We start from the raw sequence: 22,096 nt of genomic DNA on the forward strand, positions 1-22,096 counted from the left end.
GTCACATAGGAGAGCCAGAAGGCATAGAACAAATCTAAAGGAGAGGCTTAGCTCCATCATCATCATCATCTTCATCATCATTATTGTTATTTTATTATTTCATTCATAAACCTTGATTATAAAGAGATTACCTTTGAGGACTATATAATGACCCAAGAGCATTTTAGCCCTTAGGGGTTTTTTTTGTTTGTTTGTTTTTTCTTTCTTTTTTTTTTTTTTTTAACAGATTGGCTTTTCCCATTGTGGTTCTCTTCTCTGAGGGTAACCTTTGTGAAGTTACCCTAAAACGCCAGCCTCTGTCCAGGGTGAGACATTACCATCCTAGCAATCCTAGCACATCATGGTGTATTTTTTGGAAAGTGTCCACACTGGCAGGCGTTTTCCAAATAAAACATTTGTTTCAGTAAACAAGTGTTTTATCCAGCAGCCCAAGTGGAGAATTTTAAAACCAGTGTTTGTTTTGCCAGCAAACATTTTGTTTCAATCCTTGCAGCTAAACAAGTGGGTAGGATTTAAGTGCCTCCCAGTAAAAACAAATGCAGAGCCATTTTCAGAAAGCGCTGGCAGAGAGAAATCCATTTGCTGTCAGAGTGTGAGCTGAGACATCCGGGAAATATATTGTACTTTCTTTCTTTCTTTCTTTCTTTCTTTTTTAAGATTTTATTTATTTGTTTGACAGAGAGGTAGAGCACAAGTAGGCAGAGAGGCAGGCAAAGGGAGAGGGAGAAGCAGGCTCTCGGCTGAGGAGGGAGCTCCCTATGGGGCTCGATCTCAGGACCCCAGGATCACAATTCAAACCCAAGGCAGACGCTTAACCGACTGAGCCACCCAGGAGCCCCTGCTTTCTGTATAGCTCTGTACTTGGTTGCTGTCAGAGTGGGAAGTCTTACGTTTGGGTAAGGCCTGATAACTCTGTTTGAAGGCAAAAGATGAAGAGATATAAAAGAAGTGTTGAGGGGCACCTGGGTGGCTCAGTGGGTTAAAGCCTCTGCCTTCGGCTCAGGTCATGATCCCAGGGTCCTGGGATCGAGCCCCACATCGGGCTCTCTGCTCAGCAGGAAGCCTGCTTCCCCCTCTGTCTCTCTGCCTGCCTCTCTGCCTACTTGTGATCTCTGTCTGTCAAATAAACAAATAAAATCTTTAAAAAAAAAAGTGTTGAAAAGTATTGTTATGTTGCTGTATATCAATCTTAGATTGTGGCTTTGAAATGTGACTCAAGCATCAAGGATTTGCTCTGCTCTGCATTTCTTACCTCTTTTCTAATTATTTTTATGGTAATCTGCCCCCAGTGGATAATGCAACCCAACGTCCATGTGAATAACCAGACTTTTCGTCTTCTCACTCATATAAAAATGGTAGTAAAATCAGATTTGGGGGAGCTCGTTGTTGCTTTCATTTAGGGTTCTGTGTAATTGAACACTTTTGCTGTCTCCCGTGGATTATCTTCTGAAATAAATCTTTGAATGTTTTTGTTTGAAAGTACATGGTGTGCTTTTCTTTTTGAAAAGCAAACCTCTCTCCTATTCAGGAAGATGAATTGCGCTTTCTTAAGAGGATAATCAGAAATTATGAAATACAGCATATGGGCAGAATAGTGTAGAGAATAGATAGATATGGTTTAAAGAATAATGAACGCATGGCATCCATAACCCCCGTCCAGATGAATACTGCACTGCCTTAGAAATCCACTTCAAGGGGTGCCTGGGTGGCTCAGTGGGTTAAGCCTCTGCCTTCAGCTCAGGTCATGATCTCAGGGTTCTGGGATCCAGCCCCACTTCGGGCTCTCTGCTCAGCGGGGAGCCTGCTTCCCTTCCTCTCTCTCTGCCTGCTTCTCTCTCTCTGCCTGCTTCTCTGCCTACTTGTGATCTGTCAAATAAATAAATAAAATCTTAAAAAAAAGAAAAAAAAATCTACTTCAAAGGGCAGCTGGGTGGCTCAGTCGCTTAAGCATCCAGCTCTTGATTTCTGCTCAGGTTATGATCTCAGGGTCGCGATCTTAGGGTCCAAAGATCAAAGATCGCCCCTACTTGGGCTTTGCGCTTAGCGGGGAGTCTGCTTGAGATTCCCTCTCTCTACTCTCCCCCTCCTCACCCCACGTGTAGGTGTGCTTTCTCGCTCTCAAATAAATAAATCTTTAAAAATCTACTTCAAAACCACCTTCCGCTTCCCCCACGGGAAGTTTACAATTATGTAGCTCTCCTTAAACGCCATCACTTAGTTTTGCAAGTGTTGGGCATATATTAGTTTTTACTTGTGCGTTTTATTAACAATACGCTTGCCATATTGTTAATGCTGGGTTGATGTCTAAATCTGCGGTTCGTTCATTTTCCTGGTTTGGCGTTCCTATGTACTACGACGTCGCGTTTCTCTACTTGGCTGTTGACGGACATTTGAACTGCTTGCAGCTTCTGAGTCTGATGAAAAAGGCTGTAGAGAACATTCTTGTAGGTGTGTAAATCCCCTAATCCAATTGTGCAAAAGTTTTCCTAGGGGGCAAAGGAGAGGTGGATTGTTGGATGGTAGGGTGTTTGTATTTTTAACTTTATGCTATAATTCCAAACTGTTTTCCAGAGTGTTTGCTCCAGTTTATACTCCCTGTAACAGTGAATGAGAGTTCCCGTTGCTCGACATCTTCGCCAAAACTTGGCATCGCCAGACTTTTGAATTTTTGCCAAGCTGGTGAATATGAAATGAGGTCTCATTGCGGTTTTAATCTGCTTTTCCCTGGTTCATAAGGTCTATGGCCATTTGGATATCCTTTTTTCTTGAGTGTTTTAAACTTTCTGCCCATTTTCCTATGGATTATCTTCTTCTAAGTGATTTATTGCCGACTGGTAGGCTTCCTTTATATATATTTTTTTAAATATTATTTTTTTAAGATTTTATTTATTTGAGAGAGAGAATGAGAGAGAGAGAAAGAGCACGAGAAGGGGGAGAGTCAGAGGGAGAAGCAGACTCCCTGCTGAGCAAGGAGCCCGTTGTGGGACTCGATCCCAGGACTCTAGGATCATGACCTGAACAGAAGGCAATCGCTTAACCAACTGAGCCACCCAGGTGCCCCTAAAAGATCATTTTATTTTTCAAAGACTTTATATTTTATTTATTTATTTGAGAGAGAGAGAGAGCACAAGCCAGGAGAAGAGTCTGAGGGAGAAGCAGACTCCCCACTGAGCTGAGATAGGGCTTGATACCAGAACCCTGGGATCAGGACCTGAGCCAAAGGCAGACGCTTAACCGACTGAGCCACCCAGGCATCCACTCTTTATATATTTTGATAGGAATGTTTCGTCAATTATATGTGTTGCAAATATCTGAGCACTCTGTGACTTTTCTTTTTCCTCTGTTTATGATGCCTTTGGAGGCACACAAACTCTTTAATCTCAATATTGTTGGGTTTAATGATTGATTTCTTTGCAGTCGATACTTTTGTATCTTGTTTAAGAAACTCTTCCTTAAAAAAAAAAAAAAGAAAGAAACTCTTCCTATCTCCAGTTCATGAAGATACTCTCCTTTATTCTTTGTAGTTTTGCCTTTCACATGCGATTTTATTGTATTTTATTTATCTGAAACTGGTTTTGCAAATGAGGTAAGGTAGGGGTCTATTTTCATTTTTTCTCTAAATGAGTATTTGTTGTCCAACCATGACTTAATACTACCTGTGTCGTATGTCAAGTGGCCATCTGTGCAACAGACCTTATTAATCAGTTTCTGCATTCCCTATTCTATTCCACTGGTCTCGACCAATGCTTGATCCAGCCCCGCACTGTCTTCATTACGACAGCCAAGAGTGAATCAGGATGTTTGGGAGGGCGTGTTCTTCCACCTCTTGGCTTTTTGTCCTTCTACATAAATTTTAGAAGCAGCACGGAGTCCCTAACAGGACCTGTTGGAGTTTTGTTGGGACTGCATGGAATCCGTGGACCGGTTTGGGGGGAACTGACATGTTTACAGTAGAGAGTCTACCCTATTGAATGGCATTGTGCAGAGGTGCCCAACTTCCTGGGGTTCAGATCCTGGCTCTGCTCTTCATTGGCCACATCACCCCGGAGAATGTATTTAACCTTGATGAACCTCCATTTCCTTATGTATTAATAGGGATCGCGAGAGTACCTCCCTTAGAGGATTAAATGATTAAATGTGTTGCATAGAATATGTGTAAAGCACATAGTAAGCGTTATGTAAGTGCACAGACACTGAGTGCTCTGTGTTTATTTATATCCTTTTCAATGTCACAAAGTTTTATAATTTTCTTTGTAAAACTATATATATAACCTATATAAAACATTGCTGCATATACATGGAGAAATATAAATGATATATATTCCTAGGAATGCTAAAATTTTTGGCGCTGTGATAAATGGTATTTTTAAAGCTTTTTGGAGGGTATACAATATGATATCTTTATTTAGTATCTTTTATGAGCTGATTATGGTCATCTTTGATTAATACTTATGAAGTGCTTGTACTGCTAATAGATACTGCTTAGAGCAGGCAGGAAATACGGATGCTTCCTTCTAGGTGATTGTCGCTCACAATTACTGCTCTGGTCTCATGGGATTGAACGTTTGATCCATTTTGCATAATTTTAAACTGTTGTATCCCATTGACTTCTGTTGTTGAAACCTGCCTGGGAGCTTGTCAGTCTGGTTCATTACGCTCTATATTAGACTGCTTTCTGTCCATTGTTTCTTTTAAATTTATGAGATCATTATATTTTAATCCTTTCTTTACTTTTTAAAAAATATTTTATTTATTTATCTGACAGAGAGACACAGTGAGAGAGGGAACACAAGCAGGGGGAGGGGCAGAGGGAGAAGCAGACTCTCCTCTGAGCAGGGAGCCCGATGCGGGACTCGATCCCAGGACCCTGCGATCCTAACCTGAGCTGAAGGCAGATACTTAATGACTGAGCCACCCAGACGCCCTATTTTAATCCTTTCTTATAGACCAAACACAGTGTGCTTGAGACTCTGTTATGTTTTATTTCTAATGCTCTGATTGCTCCCTAAATTCAGTACTGTAAAGATGAGATTAGTGTCACAGCTTCATACATAGACTTGAATCCGGTGTTCAATAAGCTTGGTCTGGGCAACAACTAAAATTGTTTTTTTTCCATTTGTCCGTGTATCACACATGTCTCAATGGAGTTACAAGTGTTTTTTTTTTTTAAGATTTTATTTATTTATCAGAGAGAGTGCGCACGCGCACAAGCAGGCAGAATGGCAAAGAGAAGCAGGCTCCCCGCTGAGCAAGGAGCCCAATGCAGGACTTGATCCCAGGACCCTGGAATCATGACCTGAGCTGAAGGCAGCGGCTTAACTGACTGAGCCACCCAGACGTCCTGAGTTACAAGTTTTTTAAAAAAGCAAAAAGGAAGCCAGTATGGGAACCAATATATATTTATATATATAAAAATATATATTGGTTCCCCTTGACTTGTGTTTCAGTTCTAAGCTTTCTGGTCATGTAGGACTCCACCTCACGTGGGAAGTGAGGACCCACGCCGCGAGCCTCCCTATGATTTCATTTTGCATCACAGGAGGCAGAAACTCAAAGTGAAACCAATGAAAAAACCAATGTATTCTTAATGGTTTTTACCCAAACCATAAATCCGTCCCTTGGAGGGAGAGGGGAATCACCCAACATTTGATCTGGTTTCTTCTGCATGTCCCAACCAGTATTTGCCAGTTCAGTGACCATCTGCAGGGACTCCCTCAAAGAATTCATTGAAAATTCAGATTCCTGGGCCTGACCTACACCAAGGGAATAAGACAAGGGGGGTGGGGGAGGAGGAAGCAGGGACTTGAATATTTTTGAAGATTCCCTGGTGGTACTGACAGTCACACAGGACCTGGTAACAGGTGGGCTTTTGTTTTCATTGCTCACACATCACTGGCCGGAAAAATTCACAGGAGGTTTGATACAATATAGCTAACACCTAGTAAGCACCGTGTGTCAGGCACTTCATGTTCAACCCTGTGAGTAGACTACTATTAATTATTATTAGCCCCATTTTATGGAAGAGGAAACTGAGGCACTCAGAGGTTGCCCTGAGTCAAACAGCTGACGCAGAAGGTCCTTGTCTTTGTGTATCCTAAAAACAAAGTCCTGACTTTTGTTAATTACAAAATGGACTGGTCGCCAGCAGAAATGGACCCAGAGCGTCCACTTGGATCATAATCATGTCTTGGTATCGTGTTATGTGCCTTGTAAGTTATTAATTCCTTTAACAAGTCCTTACTGGGCATTTAGTGTCCCCAGAGCTTGGGGTGGAGATTCTACAAAAGGAAGGCATGTACAGGAAACTCGTGTATCAGACAGAGTAGTGACTTCTTAGCAGATGCCTGTGTGGAGATAAGAGGATTTCAGGGTGGGGTAGAGGAAGTCTAGAGCTCTCCCCTTGCATCAGGCTGTATGCCAAGTGTTTTGGGTGTATTCACCCATTTATTCCTTACCAGAGCCCTCTTTGAGACCTAAGGAAACTTGCCTGTGGTCAGACAGCCTCTCCGTCCTGGTTGTGATCATGAAAATAATGTCTACCTCTCTCCAGAACCTCGCTTTGAGCCACTGGATTTTCTGCTTTTAACTACATAATCAAATAGGATTTTTCTGTTTTCTAGAGATGCTATGCATCTGATAATCATCCAGAGAGTCCAGTCACTAAGATCACTTGGGGGTTTGAAGAGATCTTTTCAATGGCTTCTAATATCATTCATCATTTGCTTAGCCTCCCCATTTTGTCCCCTGGTTCTGTTGTCCTTAGCTGGCCTTTGAGTCAGGTAAGAATGCTTCACAGCTATTATCATGGCCAGGTTCATGGCCAATACAGGATTAACAGATGTCTAGGGACTGGAGGAAGCCCAGGCTGTGTTTTAAAGGAACATCATAGCTTTTGCTCACTGCCCTGCAGAAGTGGGGTGGCCTCCCATGCCCTAATTGGGCCCCATAATTTTTTATGAGAGGATGGTTAATGTCTGTTAACATGCCATATGCAGGTGGGAATCCAGTATACTTATTTCCCAGCCACTTCAGAATTGTGGAGTGTTTGGTCGTGAAGGAACCTTAGAAATCATCTAACTCAATTACTCCTTCTTCCTGAAAAGGGAAGGAGAAACCTACACTTTCAGTGACTTGTTTAATGTAACTAGTTTATTGGCAAGACCAGAACCCGGTTCCTGACACAGCACGGTCCTCTTCTTCTATCCTTTTCATCTGATTTTGTGCTGGCACAGCTGTAATCAAGCTGAATCATGACATGATAAGCCATCAGGATTTTAATCTCAAAATGATTCATATGGTAAGGCTTTCTTTTTTTTTTTCTTTTTCTTTTTCTTTTTTAAAAAGATTTTATTTATTTATTCATTTATTTGAGAGAGAGAGAGAGAGAGAGAGAGAAAACACGTGAACAGAGGGAGGGCCAGAGGGAGAGGGAGAGAGAACCTCAAGCAGACTCCATGCTGAGCAGGGAGCCAGATAAAGGGCTTGATTGCATGACCCTGAGATCCTGACTTGAGCTGAAACCAAGAGTCTGATGCTTAGCCCACTGAGCCACTCAGGCACCCCAGGGCTTTCTTTTTAAAGGCAGATTTACCATCCTTATTGGCTAGTGGTAAAGTTATTTTACATTTCTAAATATACAAGGGTAGATGACAGGAGAGACTCTTCTAAAATATTATCAGGCCTGCTGGAGAGCTTCGTATCCAGCAAAGTGGAAAACCCACTTATGGATATTGTGTTTGTACATGTTTTCAATGGAGAAGGAGAAAGCCTACCAAAAAGAGAACCAAAGAAGAGATACATATTGTTATCACCATTATGACTTTTTCATCTATTTTAGGCTTCCTGCCTTACTGTCATGGCCTCGGACACACTGGCATGGGCTGTGCCTTAGACCATCCTCTGAACACATTGTCTTTGGACAATGGCCCATAGTTGGAGAAACCTCATAATTCATACATTCATTAAATTTACTGTTTCATTCATAAAAAATAATGCCATCAGTGTTGACCAGTGAGTGCAGTAACATCACAGCCCATGCCTCTTCTCCATATGAATTTTGTCACGTTGACTTACACTGAGAGACTGAAGAGCCTCATGGCCTTTTTCTTTCCTGGTTAACATTCTACTGAAGCATAACATCCACAGAGAAAAGCATACACATCATAAATGTATAACTCCCTGAATTTTCACAAAATGAACATACCCCAGAGCTCTTGAATACCACAGACCTGGTTTCATCATCTGGCTTCATCATTTCTATTCGTGTAACTTTAGGCAAATTAATTCACCTTTTTGAGCCTCAATTTTCTCAACTGTTAATAACATTTCATAGGTATTTGTGGAGAGAAAAGATAATATATATGTAACTGACCTGGTATGTTCCCACTTCTTCTTCCTGTCCTTAATTCCAGGACAGCTTCTGCAAATGATCCCCCTCAAAGTGATTTAGACCAGTGGTGATGGAAAGTTTGGAACATTAAGTAACAGGTCCTGTGGTTCTGGAAATGTACATGATAATATGGGCCACAGCTGCCTTTGACCAGTTCTCTTCAAGGGCTCATCTCAGAATCTTGGCTTGAAGTAGATTAAAGTTTCACCCCATTTACTTATTCTTATATGCCCTACTCTGTCCTCAAAAGGGATTATGGAAATACACATAGGACGACAGTATTTAAAATAAGTATGTGAGGGGTGCCTGTCTGACTCAGATGGTTAGGCGTCTGCCTTTGGCTCAGGTTATGATCTCCAGGTCCTGGGATCGAGCCCCATGTTAGGTTCCCAGCTCACCGGGGAGTCTGCTTCTCCCTCTCCCCCTGCCTCTCCCCCTGCTTGAGCTCTTTCTGTCTCTGTCTCTGTATCTCTCTCAAATGAATAAATTAAAAATCTATATAAAAAAAGAAATGCATCTAAACTCCTAAAAAAATTAAAATAAAATAAGTAAGTGAACCAAAGCTCAAGTAGAAATGTACACGTTGTGTCCTGAAACCCAGATCACTTGTTAGTTGTGGGGTTCAAAGTTGGTTTTGAGCTGCCTAACGGTCAAAACAAATAAGGGAAATGATTAGTAATAAGATTTAGAGGGTGCTTATAATAAGAAACCAAACCAATTATGCAGGAGAAACAGTTTTTTCTTGGCACCAAGACCTTCTTTCCGTAGATCTCCACAAAGACAGCTGGATGGAAAGTGGTAGGATTCCCTGTAATAGATAAAATTATCTGATTTATAATGCTGTGTCTTGGGCTCTGCCTGACCATATGCAGGTGGCACAAAGCCAATGCCTAATTTAGTAAAAATTGTTCTATAAATAACCATCAACTGATGAAATTCTATCCTTGAGTATATTTCAGTGATACAATCAAAATTAATATAGGCTTATTACATGTAACCGATAAATCCATTTATGAAGGTTCTAAATCCATCAGGCAGTGGCATGGTGAATGGGAATTCTGTGTTTAGGCTGGATGGGGGAAGAAGAATTTTCAGCTGTTCTTCTAAAGAAGACTCTAAGGAAGAAGCACGCTCTTTAGCAAGTGAGGTCAGGGGAAGCAAAGTGGACTTTTCCCAGGAAACTGCAATCTGAAGGATAGGATAGGTCATAAAGGGCTTGACTTTGGGGAGGTACAAAATATCTTCGTTGGAAACACTGGAGTACCCTCCCCCATGAGGAGCAGATTTGGGGTAGGATAAAGAGGTCAGTTTTGGACATGCTGGGTTTGCAGCCTTCCTGCATGGAAAGTTGTATTTTGTGCACACATACATGTACACACACACACACACACACACACAAGCACGTGCATCCTTGTCTTGTATTGGGTAGAGTCTCTGGCAGATTCCAGCTAAATTGAATCAATGAATATATATATATATGCAAATCAATGTGTGTATATACACATACATATATATGTGTGTGTGTACACACACACACACACACACATGATTTAAAATGGGGTTGGGTTTTAAAGTTTGCAATTCAGATGTTCGTAAAATAAAAACACCCCTAATAGTAGAAGCAAACATGGTGTTTTCTTGTTATCACTGGTCAAGCAGTGGGCCTCAATGTCTGGCTTGGAGAACCCTGGGAATCCCTGATTATCTTTTTAATGGGTCCAGGAGGTCAAAACTGTTTTTTTTTTTAAAGATTTTATTTTTTTGACAGAGTGAGACCACAAGTAGGCAGAGAGAGAAGGGGAAGCAGGCTCCCCGCTGAGCAGAGAACCTGATGCAGGGTTCAATCTCAGGACACTGAGATCATGACCTGAGCCGAAGGTAGAGTCTTAACCCACTGAGCCACCCAGGCGCCCCAGTCAAAACTATTTTTATGGCAATAATAGGATTTGCTTTTTTTCCTTTATCTTTTTTTTTTTTTAAACTCTTTTTTCTTTCTGGACTTACCCAGAAGATGCTTGACATGTGCTAGTGCACAGACTGCAGAGAATCTAGTCATCTGTAAAGCCAGGCATTGAAAGAGATTTGCAAAAATGTAAAGCAGTGTACGCTTCTCATTAAATTTTGTTTTGAAAATAGAGTTATTTTCCGTAAAAGTATGCTATTTGTGTTAACGTGTGATGGCTTTATAGTTGTTCTTTTAGATAATACATTTAATTTATTCTTAGTTTTAATTTCGTATATGGAACATCCTGAGAGATATCATCTACATAAGCAAAAGCTCCTTGGGGTCATCAGTCATTTTAAGTGTTTAAAAGAGTCCTGAAGGGGCGCCTGGGTGGCTCAGTCACTAAGCATCTGCCTTCAGCTCAGGTCATGATCCCAGGGTCCTGGGATCGAGCCCCGCATCAGGCTCCCTGCTCTGTGGGAGGCCTGCTTCTCCCTCTCTCACCCTCCCTGCTTGTGTTCCCTCTCTCGCTGTGTCTCTATCAAATAAATTAATAAAATCTAAAAAAAAATTAAAATTAAAAAAAAATAAAGGAGTCCTGAAACCAGAGTTTGAGAACCCCCATGTTAGACGTTTACTGTAGACTTTGCTTACACTGTGCACTAATAATGGTACACAGGGCAGCGTAGGCCCTAGGGTCTAAGAAATTCTCCTCTACCTCACTGCGAACCTGCCCCTCCCCTTGCTCCTGCTCTGTCTCTCAAATAAATAAATAAAATCTTTAAAGAAAAGTGTCAAGAAATCAGACTCATTATGCAGTTTTCAGTGTATAAAAGACCAAGACATACAGTTGGTGTATCGTTGTGACTCTGGAATTGGTAGAAAGTGGCCCTGTGAGCAAATGAATGCCACTGTTCACTGTAGACAAGGCTCTGGGCTCAGTCCTTGCAGGCATCCCATTTTATAGCAATCCTGGATAGTATCTAATGTTGTGGGTCTTTATAGGCAAAGAAACTGAACCTCAGAGAGACTAGATAATTTGTCTAAGTTGTTAGCTAGTAAGGGGGAGAACCAGGATTTGTGTGTGTGTAGCCTCTTTGCTGTAGGTAGTCTTTCTCTTTTAAGAAAACTAGGGACTTGCCCTTGAGCAATCCCAGGTCCCCTTGAAGGGTGGGTCTTGCCCTTCTGTTGGCGGCGTATCTTTTGAACCATGTTCTCGCACACACGTGGGGAGGGCGGTGGTGAAGAAACCTTCACAGCCAGGCTGGGAATCTTCCATCACAAAAGCAGTCAGGTAAATCTGACTGATGTTATCTCCAAAGGAGTTTCAACCAATGGGGAACCTTGGTTAACCAGGAGAGCCCACCCACCGGGCCCTGACCACCAATAAAATAACCATGATGAGGTCCGTGCTCTTACACCGTCTTTCTGGCACAGCCAGTTAAGGTTTCAAATCACTTCTCTCTTGGCCAAGTTAGGTTATTGTGACACATCTCCTAGAGGGGACCCTTCTGGGTCTGTAGGAGCCCGATGGGTGCGGTGGGCCCATCTAGGAGCCCCTTTAGATTCAAAGCCAGTCATTCTCAGCCACTTGGGGTCTTCGTGGCCACTGTCATGGGAGGACTCTCTGGTTCCAGAGGTGCCTCCTCTAAGCTGAGGCACTACCTCCCGTCCCCCTTGCACTCTCTCCCAGAAAGACACGGTGACCCGCAATCAGAGCCCCGGGTAAGGACCGCTTCACATATCAGCCCCTCCAGAAAGCAGTCTAAACCCTGTGCACAACTCTGGAATCTTTCCCGAGCCTCGGAAACTGGAAACCAGTCCCTTCTAAATGGAGAGCACCCACGCGTACCCACAACCAATCTTCCTCTCGAGACGGAATGAGAGCCTCTACTTGCCCGATTGTGGAGTCTGTACTAGCTCCACCCCTGTCTTTCTATCCTTTGAAACCCCTGAAGCATGAGGAGGGAGCCGGTGATGGTAGACTCTGCTGACAGCAGCAACCATTGTCATACATCTGAGTTCCAAACGCTCTGCTCCGTCTTACCAGTTTCCTCCAGATGGTTTCTTGGGTGGAAAAACTGCTTGCTGTAGTTAGCTGGCCAGCAGAGCTCTCTCCGGGCGTGAATGCCACATCTTCTCCCATCCCTCCTTCCTGCGGCTGCCCTAGCAGCACAGAACCACTTGCAACAGCTCTCACCCAGCCTCCCGACCGCTCGCTAACCTTTGTCCCGGTAGCTCGGTGAAATGCAGTGCGTGCGTGGGCCAGGCAGAAAAACAGCATGTCTGTGCTCAGAACAGGTTTTTTTTTCCCCCCTTTCAACCCAAAGTCTTCCTTACCATCTGTCATTCTTTTGATCGTGGGTTCCATAAGGGCCCTTCCCCACCTTTGCCCAGTCCTGTGTCTTGCTTTGCTTTGGGGACAGCAGGAGTAACTGTTCCCCGGGAGGAGACTTAGGACAAAGTGAGTTTTTGGCCGGCAAGGAGTAAATGACTCCCTCTCTACCATCTCAGGAAACGGGTCATATGCGCTTCCCTCCCGCCTGGCGTGGCGGCAGCGCTGTTCCTTCCCGTCGTCCAGGCGACGCTCCCTGACTCGGAGGGTGGTGGTCAGCAGCCTGGGGCATTCAGAGTTGTCTGGACAAAGCAAGTGAGACTTGTTGGTCTGTTTTAATCACACCTCTTTGAATTGAGTCAGCATCCTTATTTTGAGTAGGGGTCAGGCGGGTCAGAGGGGCCCTCCCGGGTGTGACGTCTGGAACGGTAGTGGTAAAGCCTGTGCTTCGGCGTGACACAGGGTTGCTCTGACCTTGGGCAGCTTAACCCCTCTAAACTTCCCTTTTACAAAAGGGGAGCCTATCTCTGCCTCCAAGGGTCGTGGCAAGGGTCAGAAAAGAGTGTGCAGGCAAATCCCCGGGCTCAAGATGGAGTCAGGGCTCTTGGCACACGTGAGCTTCTGTTTTTATCCAACTTCGTGGTCCAGACCTGTTTACAGGGCGGGTTTTGGTGGCTCTGAACCTCCCTACAACTGGCATCAGTAAAACCAAAGGAGACCGTGCCTGCGGGGAAATCCATAGCTGTTTGGGACCGTGGAAGGGAAAGAGAATAGAGTGGCTCCTTGAGTCACCAGAGCCGAGAGCAAGGCCCAGCGCAGATGAAAGGCCCCGAGGGACAACCCAGACTGAGGAGGGGGGTTCGCACCCCAGCCTGCTGGCTGTGTGGGCGCCTTTCCCTCTTTTCCCTGCTTGCTTCTCCTCTTGGACGGCCTGCTGCCAGACAACTGGGGAGCTTGGCAGGGTTCCGGCAATCTGTACCAGCGCCACGCCTCCTGATGACATCGCAGACCCGGTGCCGCTTGCCCGCAGCGGCAACGTGGCCCTGTCAGGCCACTGTCCCACGGATGCCTTCAGGTTTCCAGTAGTGAGAAGACACTGGACGCTGGGGAATCGGGAGTCCCGAACCCAAGTCCCAGGCTTACGTGGCTCTAGACCTTTGCAAGTCCCGTCGACTCTCTGAACCCACTTCCTCCTACGTAGATGAGTGTCGTGAGTCTGGAGACATGGGTCACAGGAGGCCCTGAGATCTTCCCACGCACACATGTGTGTTCTCGCTGCCCTCTCCCGAGAGGCAGCCCAACTCTTGGCGATCAGCCCCTGAGGCACAGTCTGTAACTACCAGGACCTCTGAAACCTCGATCCGTTTTTGAGAAATCGCAGTGTCGGGGCCCTGGGATACGCAACTGTGAGCAGGGGTGCTGGACCAGCACGCGGGTTCCCAGCACACCCTCCAGCTACCCTCCAGCTACACCACCACTTCCCCTCAGCCCTGCCCTTCTCAGCTCCCACCTTGAACCTCTCCTCCACCGCGGCCTGAGAGCTAGAGACATCAATGGATCTTTCACTTTCAGTGTGCTCTTCCTGAATGAGTCGTAACTTCTATTTTTTTCTAGCTTTGCTCTCTGATCTTAAGGGTCACATCCAACAGAATGCTCACGCTTAAAAAAAAAAAAAAAGAATATTTAAAAGAAAACCCCATCGCTTTCTCTGTGAATCAAAATGACTTCGGTTTAAGTTAAATGCCTTACAGAGAACTCATTTAGGGGACTGGGGCTGTTTGTTAGAAAGTGAAAGTAGCTGGTAATCTTTTTTCTATATGTGAAAAAACTGACAAGTCATTTAAACCTTTTTCCCTCATGGTATCTTAGCAAAAATAAGCAAAAGTATTTGAATTTTGCCACCTTTGATTTTTTTTTTTCCTTCCTTGGGCCCGGGATAAAGATGTCAGAAGCTTTTGCGTTTCACACTCCTGCTAAACTCTTTAGGTAGGGGGAAATAATTGGCTTCTTCCTTGAGAGGAGGGTAGTAACAGACTGTGTCTGAGCTATTCTCTTGCAAATCCCCGTGGGTTCTGAATAATAAAGTCTGTCTAGCTTCTAGTCTGTAACTCGCTTTCCTTTGAACAAGGGCAGTAAGTTGCTCTTTTTCTGCCCAGCTCTCGAGCTGAAAAAATCCAGTAGGTGGCCAGAGACTCTTTAGAAGACTAAAGACAGCTTCAGAGAGCCATTGGACCAGGTTTTAAAAAGAAAAGTGTGCTTGTATCTTTGTACAGCAAACAATGCCGGTGGAGTTGAATGATGCTTCAGGACCCGAGCTTAGGGACAGGTGACTTATTTAGGCAAGTTGCAAATTGACATGTTTGACTCCAGCTAAATTGAGTTCTCGAAATAATCCCGGAAACTGAAGCTCAGACAGTCGAAGCACGCACTCACTCCCAGCCACCCTCATTTTTAGCCTGAAATTCAGGACGTGATATCGTCCTTTGCAGCTTCACAGAAGACCCCGTCAAGTATTGTCTCTGCAACATGCAAGAACTCTGTGGGCGATACACGAGTCTGGGGGTGCCGGTGGCTGAGAACTTTGCCCTTTGTAAATTACTTTTATGAAATATTCTACATGGAGGAGATGCCAGTAAGGAAATTGCTCTGCATCGTTTTATGGTTCCAACGCTCGGTTTCCTGTGGGGTGCCATGTTCTTCTTTGATTTGAGTCATGCGATGCCTAAGATGCAAGCGTGACCCTGCTCTTGGTCGCCTAGAACTGATGCACGTGAGCTTCTGTTTGTGTCCAACTTCGTGGTCCAGACCTGTTTACAGGGCAGGTGTTGGTGGCTCTGAACCCCATTACAATTGGCATCAGTAAAAGCAAAGGAGACGGTGTCCGTGGGGATATCCTAGAACTGGCCACGGCTCAGTGTACATCTCGTTTACCCAGCCACAGGTGCATTTTGTGTCACCGGGAGGTTCCTAGGAGCGATCTGCATCTTTGAAGAAACTATACAGTGAACGTGGCTGGTGCCTTTAGCATTTATGTGGCAATGGTGTCTCCTCTCTCTCTCTCTCTCTCCACACACACACACACACACACACACACACACATATAATGGTAAAATACAGATAACATAAAATTTACCATTTTAACCATGTTTAAATGTACAGGTCAGTGACGTTCAGTACATTCACACTGTTGTGTGACCGTCACCACCGTCCACTTCCAGAGCTGTTCCTCTTCCCAGACTGAAACTCCGTACCCATGAAACACTAACTCTCCATTTCCCCCCGCCCAGGCCCTGGGCAGCCACCCTTCTACTTTCTGTCCCAGTGAATCCGACAACTCCAGGGACGTCCGACGAGTAGAATCCCACCGTGTTTGTTCTTTCGGGACTAGCTTGTTTTCCTCAACGTAATGTCCTCGAGGTTCATCCGTGCTGTAGCCTGTGTCGGCCCGTCCTTCCTAAAGACTCAATAATATGCCATTGTTTGTTTACCCATTCGACATCTGTGAGCACTGCTCCCGCTTTGGGGCTGTTGTGAATAATGGGGGTGCCAATATGTGTGAGACCCCAAGCTCAATTCTTTTGGGTCTGTATGCAGAAGTGGAATTGCTGAATCAGAGGGCAATTCTAGTTTTAATTTTTTGAGGAACTTTATACTGTTTTCCACGGGGGCTGCCTTAGTTGACATTCCCACCAGCCATGTTCCAGGGCTCCATTTTCTCCACATCCTCACCAACACGTGTTTTCTGGCCTTGGGACTCTAACTCACCAGGGACAGATTTTTTTTTTTTTTTTTTTTTTTTAGTTTTACAAAAACATACTCCTCCTCCTGGTGCTTTTAGGAAGACACTTACCGCAAAGCATTAATTGTCCAGGGTAAATGGAAAAATGCAAGACCCAAATAAACTCCATTTCCAGTCCTCTGATGTTATTTCTTTATCATTTTGATAAATTTCTTTCCAGTCCTTTTTTACTTAAAAAAAATAATTGCAATAATATGTATATAATTGCTTAATTGCAATAATATGTACATAAAGTATATAAATACAGCTTTCCAAAAGCGTTGTGCCCATTTATAATGCCTTAAGTGATACAGGATATGAGAGTATATCCACTCATTATGTTCTGGAACTTTGGGCATATTTTTTTTTCTAATTTAATAGAGAAAAATTAACTACTTTGTAAATTTTTCTTTTGTAATTTTTGCTACAAATATCTTTTTTCCAGTTTTTTTGTTTTTTGTTTTTTGTTTTTTTTTTTTTTTTTGCTTTTCTGTTTTTGATATAGAGACGGTTCATACCTCCAGGTGGTCAGGTTATTTATGGTCTTTTTTTTTTAATGCCCCTTTAAGTTTTAATTTTATGTATGTCTATTCCTTATTTGCATCAAGTTTTAAAATTTCTTTCTCCTCTAGTGGTAGGATACATTTTTTTTCCCTCCAGGAATATGACAGATTTTGTTTTTTAAGATTTATTTATTTGAGAGAGAGGGCACGAGTGGGAGGGATAGAGGGAAAGGGAGACAGAATCTGAAGCAAACCCCACGTGAGCGTGGAACCTGATGCAGGATTCGATCTCATGACCCTGAGATCACTACCTGAGATGAAACCAAGAATCAGACACTTAACAACCAGCTGCACCACCCAGGACCATGACAAATTTTGTTTTTATCTTATATTTCTGTTTTAAAAATATATCTCTATTTAATTAGATTTTATTAATCTATAAGGAGTTTATTTGGGTGTATGGTGTGTGGTAAGAATTTACCTTGATATTTTTCCCCAAATTGGTAATGAGTATTCCAACAATAACTAATTCTGAATAATTCTTTCCCTCTCTAATGACTAGTGGTGTTTCCTTTATCATAAACAGACTTCCAGTAAGTGTATAAACATAATTTTTTAATAACTAGTACCCCTTTTCCCTATAGATTTTTAATAAAATTTTCTTTACTATTCTCACCTCTTTCTTTTCTTTTAGATGCATGTGGGAATTCTTTTGTTACATTTGTCCCTATAAAATATGTTATCCAATTGGAATTTTTATTAGAATTGCATTTAATGTAAAAATTCATTTAGAATGTATATTTTGAAAATTAAATTTTAGTTTTCCTATCTAAATCTTGCTTCATCATTTTTTACTTCACATATATATTCATATTTATATATATATAGACAGATACATACATATATATACACACACACGTACATATATAACCATGGAGAGAGAGATACATATCTCCATCCAAATTATGTCTGGGTGGATTTTTTTTTCTTTCATTGGTTATACACAAACCTTTTTGAATTTTTTGTGAATGGGGTTTTTTAAACTGTACTATTGTGATGGTTATTTCTTTCCGTATGTGTGGGTGTGAGAGTGAGTGCTTTTACATCATAACTATATACTTTATAGAGCAAAGCAGAAACATAGTGAAAAGAACACCGAGGATGCCTGGCTGGCTCAGTTGATGGAGCATACAACTCTTGATATTGTGGTTGTGAGTTCAAGTCCCATGTTGGGTGCAGAGATTACTTAAAAATAAAATCTTAAACACACACACACAATCTTTGAAGTCTTTGGGAATCAGTCAGGCTTGGGTGTGAATCCCAGTTCTACTTCTTTTTTGTTTTTTAAGATTTATTTATTTATTTGAGACAGAGAGAGAGGTGTGTATGGTGGGGAAGGGGCAGAGGAAGAGAATATTCAAAAGAAGGCACCCAGTGAGTGTGGAGCCCAGCATGGGGCTCTGTCTCATGACCCTGAGATCACGACCTGAGTGAATCCAAGAGTCAGATGCTTAACTGACTGAGCCAGCCAGGCACCCTGCTGGTTGTACTTCTTACCCGATACATGACTCTGGGAAAACAGTGCTGCACTGTTAGACAAATAGGAATTCAATAAATGATAGCTGTTATGATTGGATTTCTCTTGAATGTAGTTTTCCATTCATTTCTTTGGGTTTTCTCGTTTCACAATGATATCATCTGTAAGTAATGATAATAATGTTATTTTTTTTCTTTCCTGTATTTAAATCTCTTTATATGTTTCATGTCTTATTGCATTGGCCAGAAAAACCTGAAGGAGAACACTACATAATTTTTTTTTTCCTGTCTGGGTTTTGTTAATTCTTATTTTTAAAGGAATTTCTTTAGTTTTTCACAATGAAATAAAATGTTGGCTATTGTTTGAAATAGATACTCTTCATATATTGAAGATGTGTATTTCAATTCTTACTTTTTAAATGTTCTTAAATAAGAAATCAGTTAGCTTGGAAGATTCATACAATTTGAGCAACTTTATAAGTTAATATTAGTTTTACCTAAGAGGAAAGAGAAATTAAAGATCAATTCTATCTTGAATATACAGGTTATTATTTCCTCTAAAAATATTTGTCTCTGCATGAGATCTTTATGAGTCCTCCTATGGATTTGAATACTGAAAATCAATTAAGCCCCTTGGGGGTAAGGTGTGGGGGTAAGGGGGTATGTCTTCATTTTAGTGGCCTAACCACCAGTTTCTTTATATATTAGAAATCTGTATCTTGCTTTTATATCTAGTTTGGGTTTCGCAGGAACCTTATAGTCTTTGATTCTGATTTTGAATTCCCATATTTGCCAATACTTAGAACATTTAACTTTTAAGTAGAAACCATATTTTAAGTTCTGTAATCTTAAATTACTTATGCTTCTGGTTCAAGTTTATTGGTACTTTAATAACAGTTGTTTTCCTGATGTAAAATTAATATATATTCATTGTAGAATATTTAAAAATTGTAAATTAGCAGAAAAACAAAACTTTAAAAATAGCGTATATAGGGTGGCTTGATCAGTTAAGCATCCAACTCTTGATCTTGGCTCAGGTCATGACCTCAGGGTCATGAGATGAGCCCTATGCCAGGGTCTGTGCTGGGCATGGAGTCTGCTTAAGATTCTCTCTCTCCCTCTCTCACTGCCCCTCTCTCTCTAAAACAAAACAAAACAAAACAAAGAAAAAACACATACAGTTTTGTAAGATTTGTTCCTCACACATTATATTTTGTACATTTCCCAAGTAGCTTTAAGCAACTTTATACTTCATGATTGCTAATGGTTAACGTGTTACTCCATCATGTGAATGTTTTACCATTCATGTACCAAAGTCCTATTAGTAGACTTTTGCTTGTTTCCAGTTTTTTACAACAACAAATAATCTATGACAACCATCCTTATACAAATAACTTTGTGTGTATCTCTTTAGCAAAATTTCTAGAAGTCCTTTTTTTTTTTTCTTGGAAGTGGAATGGTGGGCTGAAAGAGCCATTTTTAAGAACAAAATACTTAAAATGTCTAATTGTTGTTTAAGGTGATCAGAAACAATATCATTGCCACAGCAACAACATATATCTTTTCTCTTCAGCTTTGCCAAAATTAGATGTTGACATTTTAAAATATTTTTTGACAGTCTGATAGGGAAAAAAAATATCTCACCGCATGTTTTAATTTGCATTTCTTGTAGTACTACTGATGTTGAACATGAAAAATGTGTTCATTAGTATTTATATGTTTTCTTTTGTGGATTGCTTCTCCACATCTTTGCCTTTGGAGGTGTTCTTTCGATATTGACCTAGAAGAGCCTATAGTGTATAAAAATTAAGAGGAAAAGCTTGGAACTCAGAGTCTACATCCACATCTCTGTTCTGCTACTTATTAGCTATGAGTCCTTGGGCATGATACTTCTTAGCCATTCCGTGTCTCCATTTCTTTATTTTAAAGGTAGAACTAATTGTATCTCCCTTATAAGATTATGGCAAGATACGGTATGCAGAGAGCTTAGCATGTCTTACGCCTAATAAAGGCTCAATAAAGTGTAACTTTTATTATATTAAGGCTCTTAACCAACTCTGCCTATAAGTAATGCTTTTTTCCCTAGCCTGTAATTTCCCTTTCCATTTGGCCTATAGTGGGCTTTTTTTTTTTTTTAATGTGTTTAAACTTAAATTGTTATGTGACTGGAAATGCATCTCCTTTCCTTTATGGTTTATTCCTTCTCCCTAAAAAAACCCTTCTACACTCTCAAAGATCAGATTAATATTTACCTATTTCTCTTCTGGTTCTTTTAAGATTTTATAGTTTACATTTAATTCTTTAATCCACTTGGAATAAATTTTTGCTTTTGGTGTAAAGTTAGTATGAAGTTGGTATTTGGTGTGGCTTTTTTTCCCTTTCCGTTGTTCAACCAGGATGACTGATCTGTCTTCCTCCTCCAGTGATTTGAGCACCATCTTTATCAGACCAAATACTTCTAAGTTTTCTGTTTGATACCATTGATAATATATCCCTGCATTGGCACTAGAGTGTAGTGTATAGTATATGCACACTGTGTCCATTCTAGATTTATTGCGTGGTATCTGCGTGCACTCATCCCCTCTCCCTCCTATTTTTTTGCCTAATTGCAAGTTTGTTTCTGTGTGTAACTACAGACTCAGAGCCCACCCAAGATAGAAATTTTCCTCTCATTCTCTACAGTGCAATAAAGAGAACTTGAGCCATAAACAGAGGACTTGGATTCCAAACCGGTCTCTACCACCTTTTAGCTATTTGGGTTGGACATGTTTTGTATTCTCTGTGTGCCTCTGGTTCTCTGATGAAGTAATTGTATGAAAATCAGCACTTATCCCAAAGTCATCTGAAATGACAGGACCAGCTTGACCAATCATAGAGTCACATCACTCAAGTCTGTCCCTTTCTATAAAATAAGCCATTTTTCTCAGGACTGCAGATTTCCAACTCAGTGTTTCAGTTATAACTGCCTTATCTCATCCATCGTCACCATGATGTAATTTAAGTAATATTAAAAATGATTATGAGCAACTTGACATTATAAGCATCTTCTATGTATACACATATATATAAATCCAGCTGTCCATACATACTCATAAATGGATGATTATCACATAGCTGTTAAGAAATAATGACCTTGATGTGGCATTATTCTATTTGTTTTTTTTTGTTTGTTTGTTTGTCTTGTTTTCTGTTTTTTTTTTTTTTAAGATTTTATTTATTCATTTGACAGGCAGAGATCACAAGTAGGCAGAGAGGCAGGCAGAGAGAGGGAGGAAAGCAGGCTCCCCAGAGAGCCTGATGTGGGGCTTGATCCCAGGACCCTGAGATCATGACCTGAGCCGAAGGCAGAGGCTTAACCCACTGAGCCACCCAGGTGCCCCTGTTTTTGTTTTTTTTTTAAAGATCACATGGGCGGGGTAAGTGGGTGGTGCAGTCAGTTAAGCATCTGACTCTTGGTTTCTGCTCAGGTTGTGATTCCAGGGTCCTGAGATCGAGTTTTGCATCAGGCTCCATGCTCATGGTGGAGTCTGCTTGGGGTTCTGTCTCCCTTGCCCTCTGCCCCTCCTGCTCGTGTACTCACTCTCTCGCTCTCTAAAATAAATAAATAAAT

Source organism: Martes martes (genome assembly GCF_963455335.1).
Source record: "Martes martes genome assembly, chromosome: 6".
NCBI classification, from domain to species: Eukaryota; Metazoa; Chordata; class Mammalia; order Carnivora; family Mustelidae; genus Martes; species Martes martes.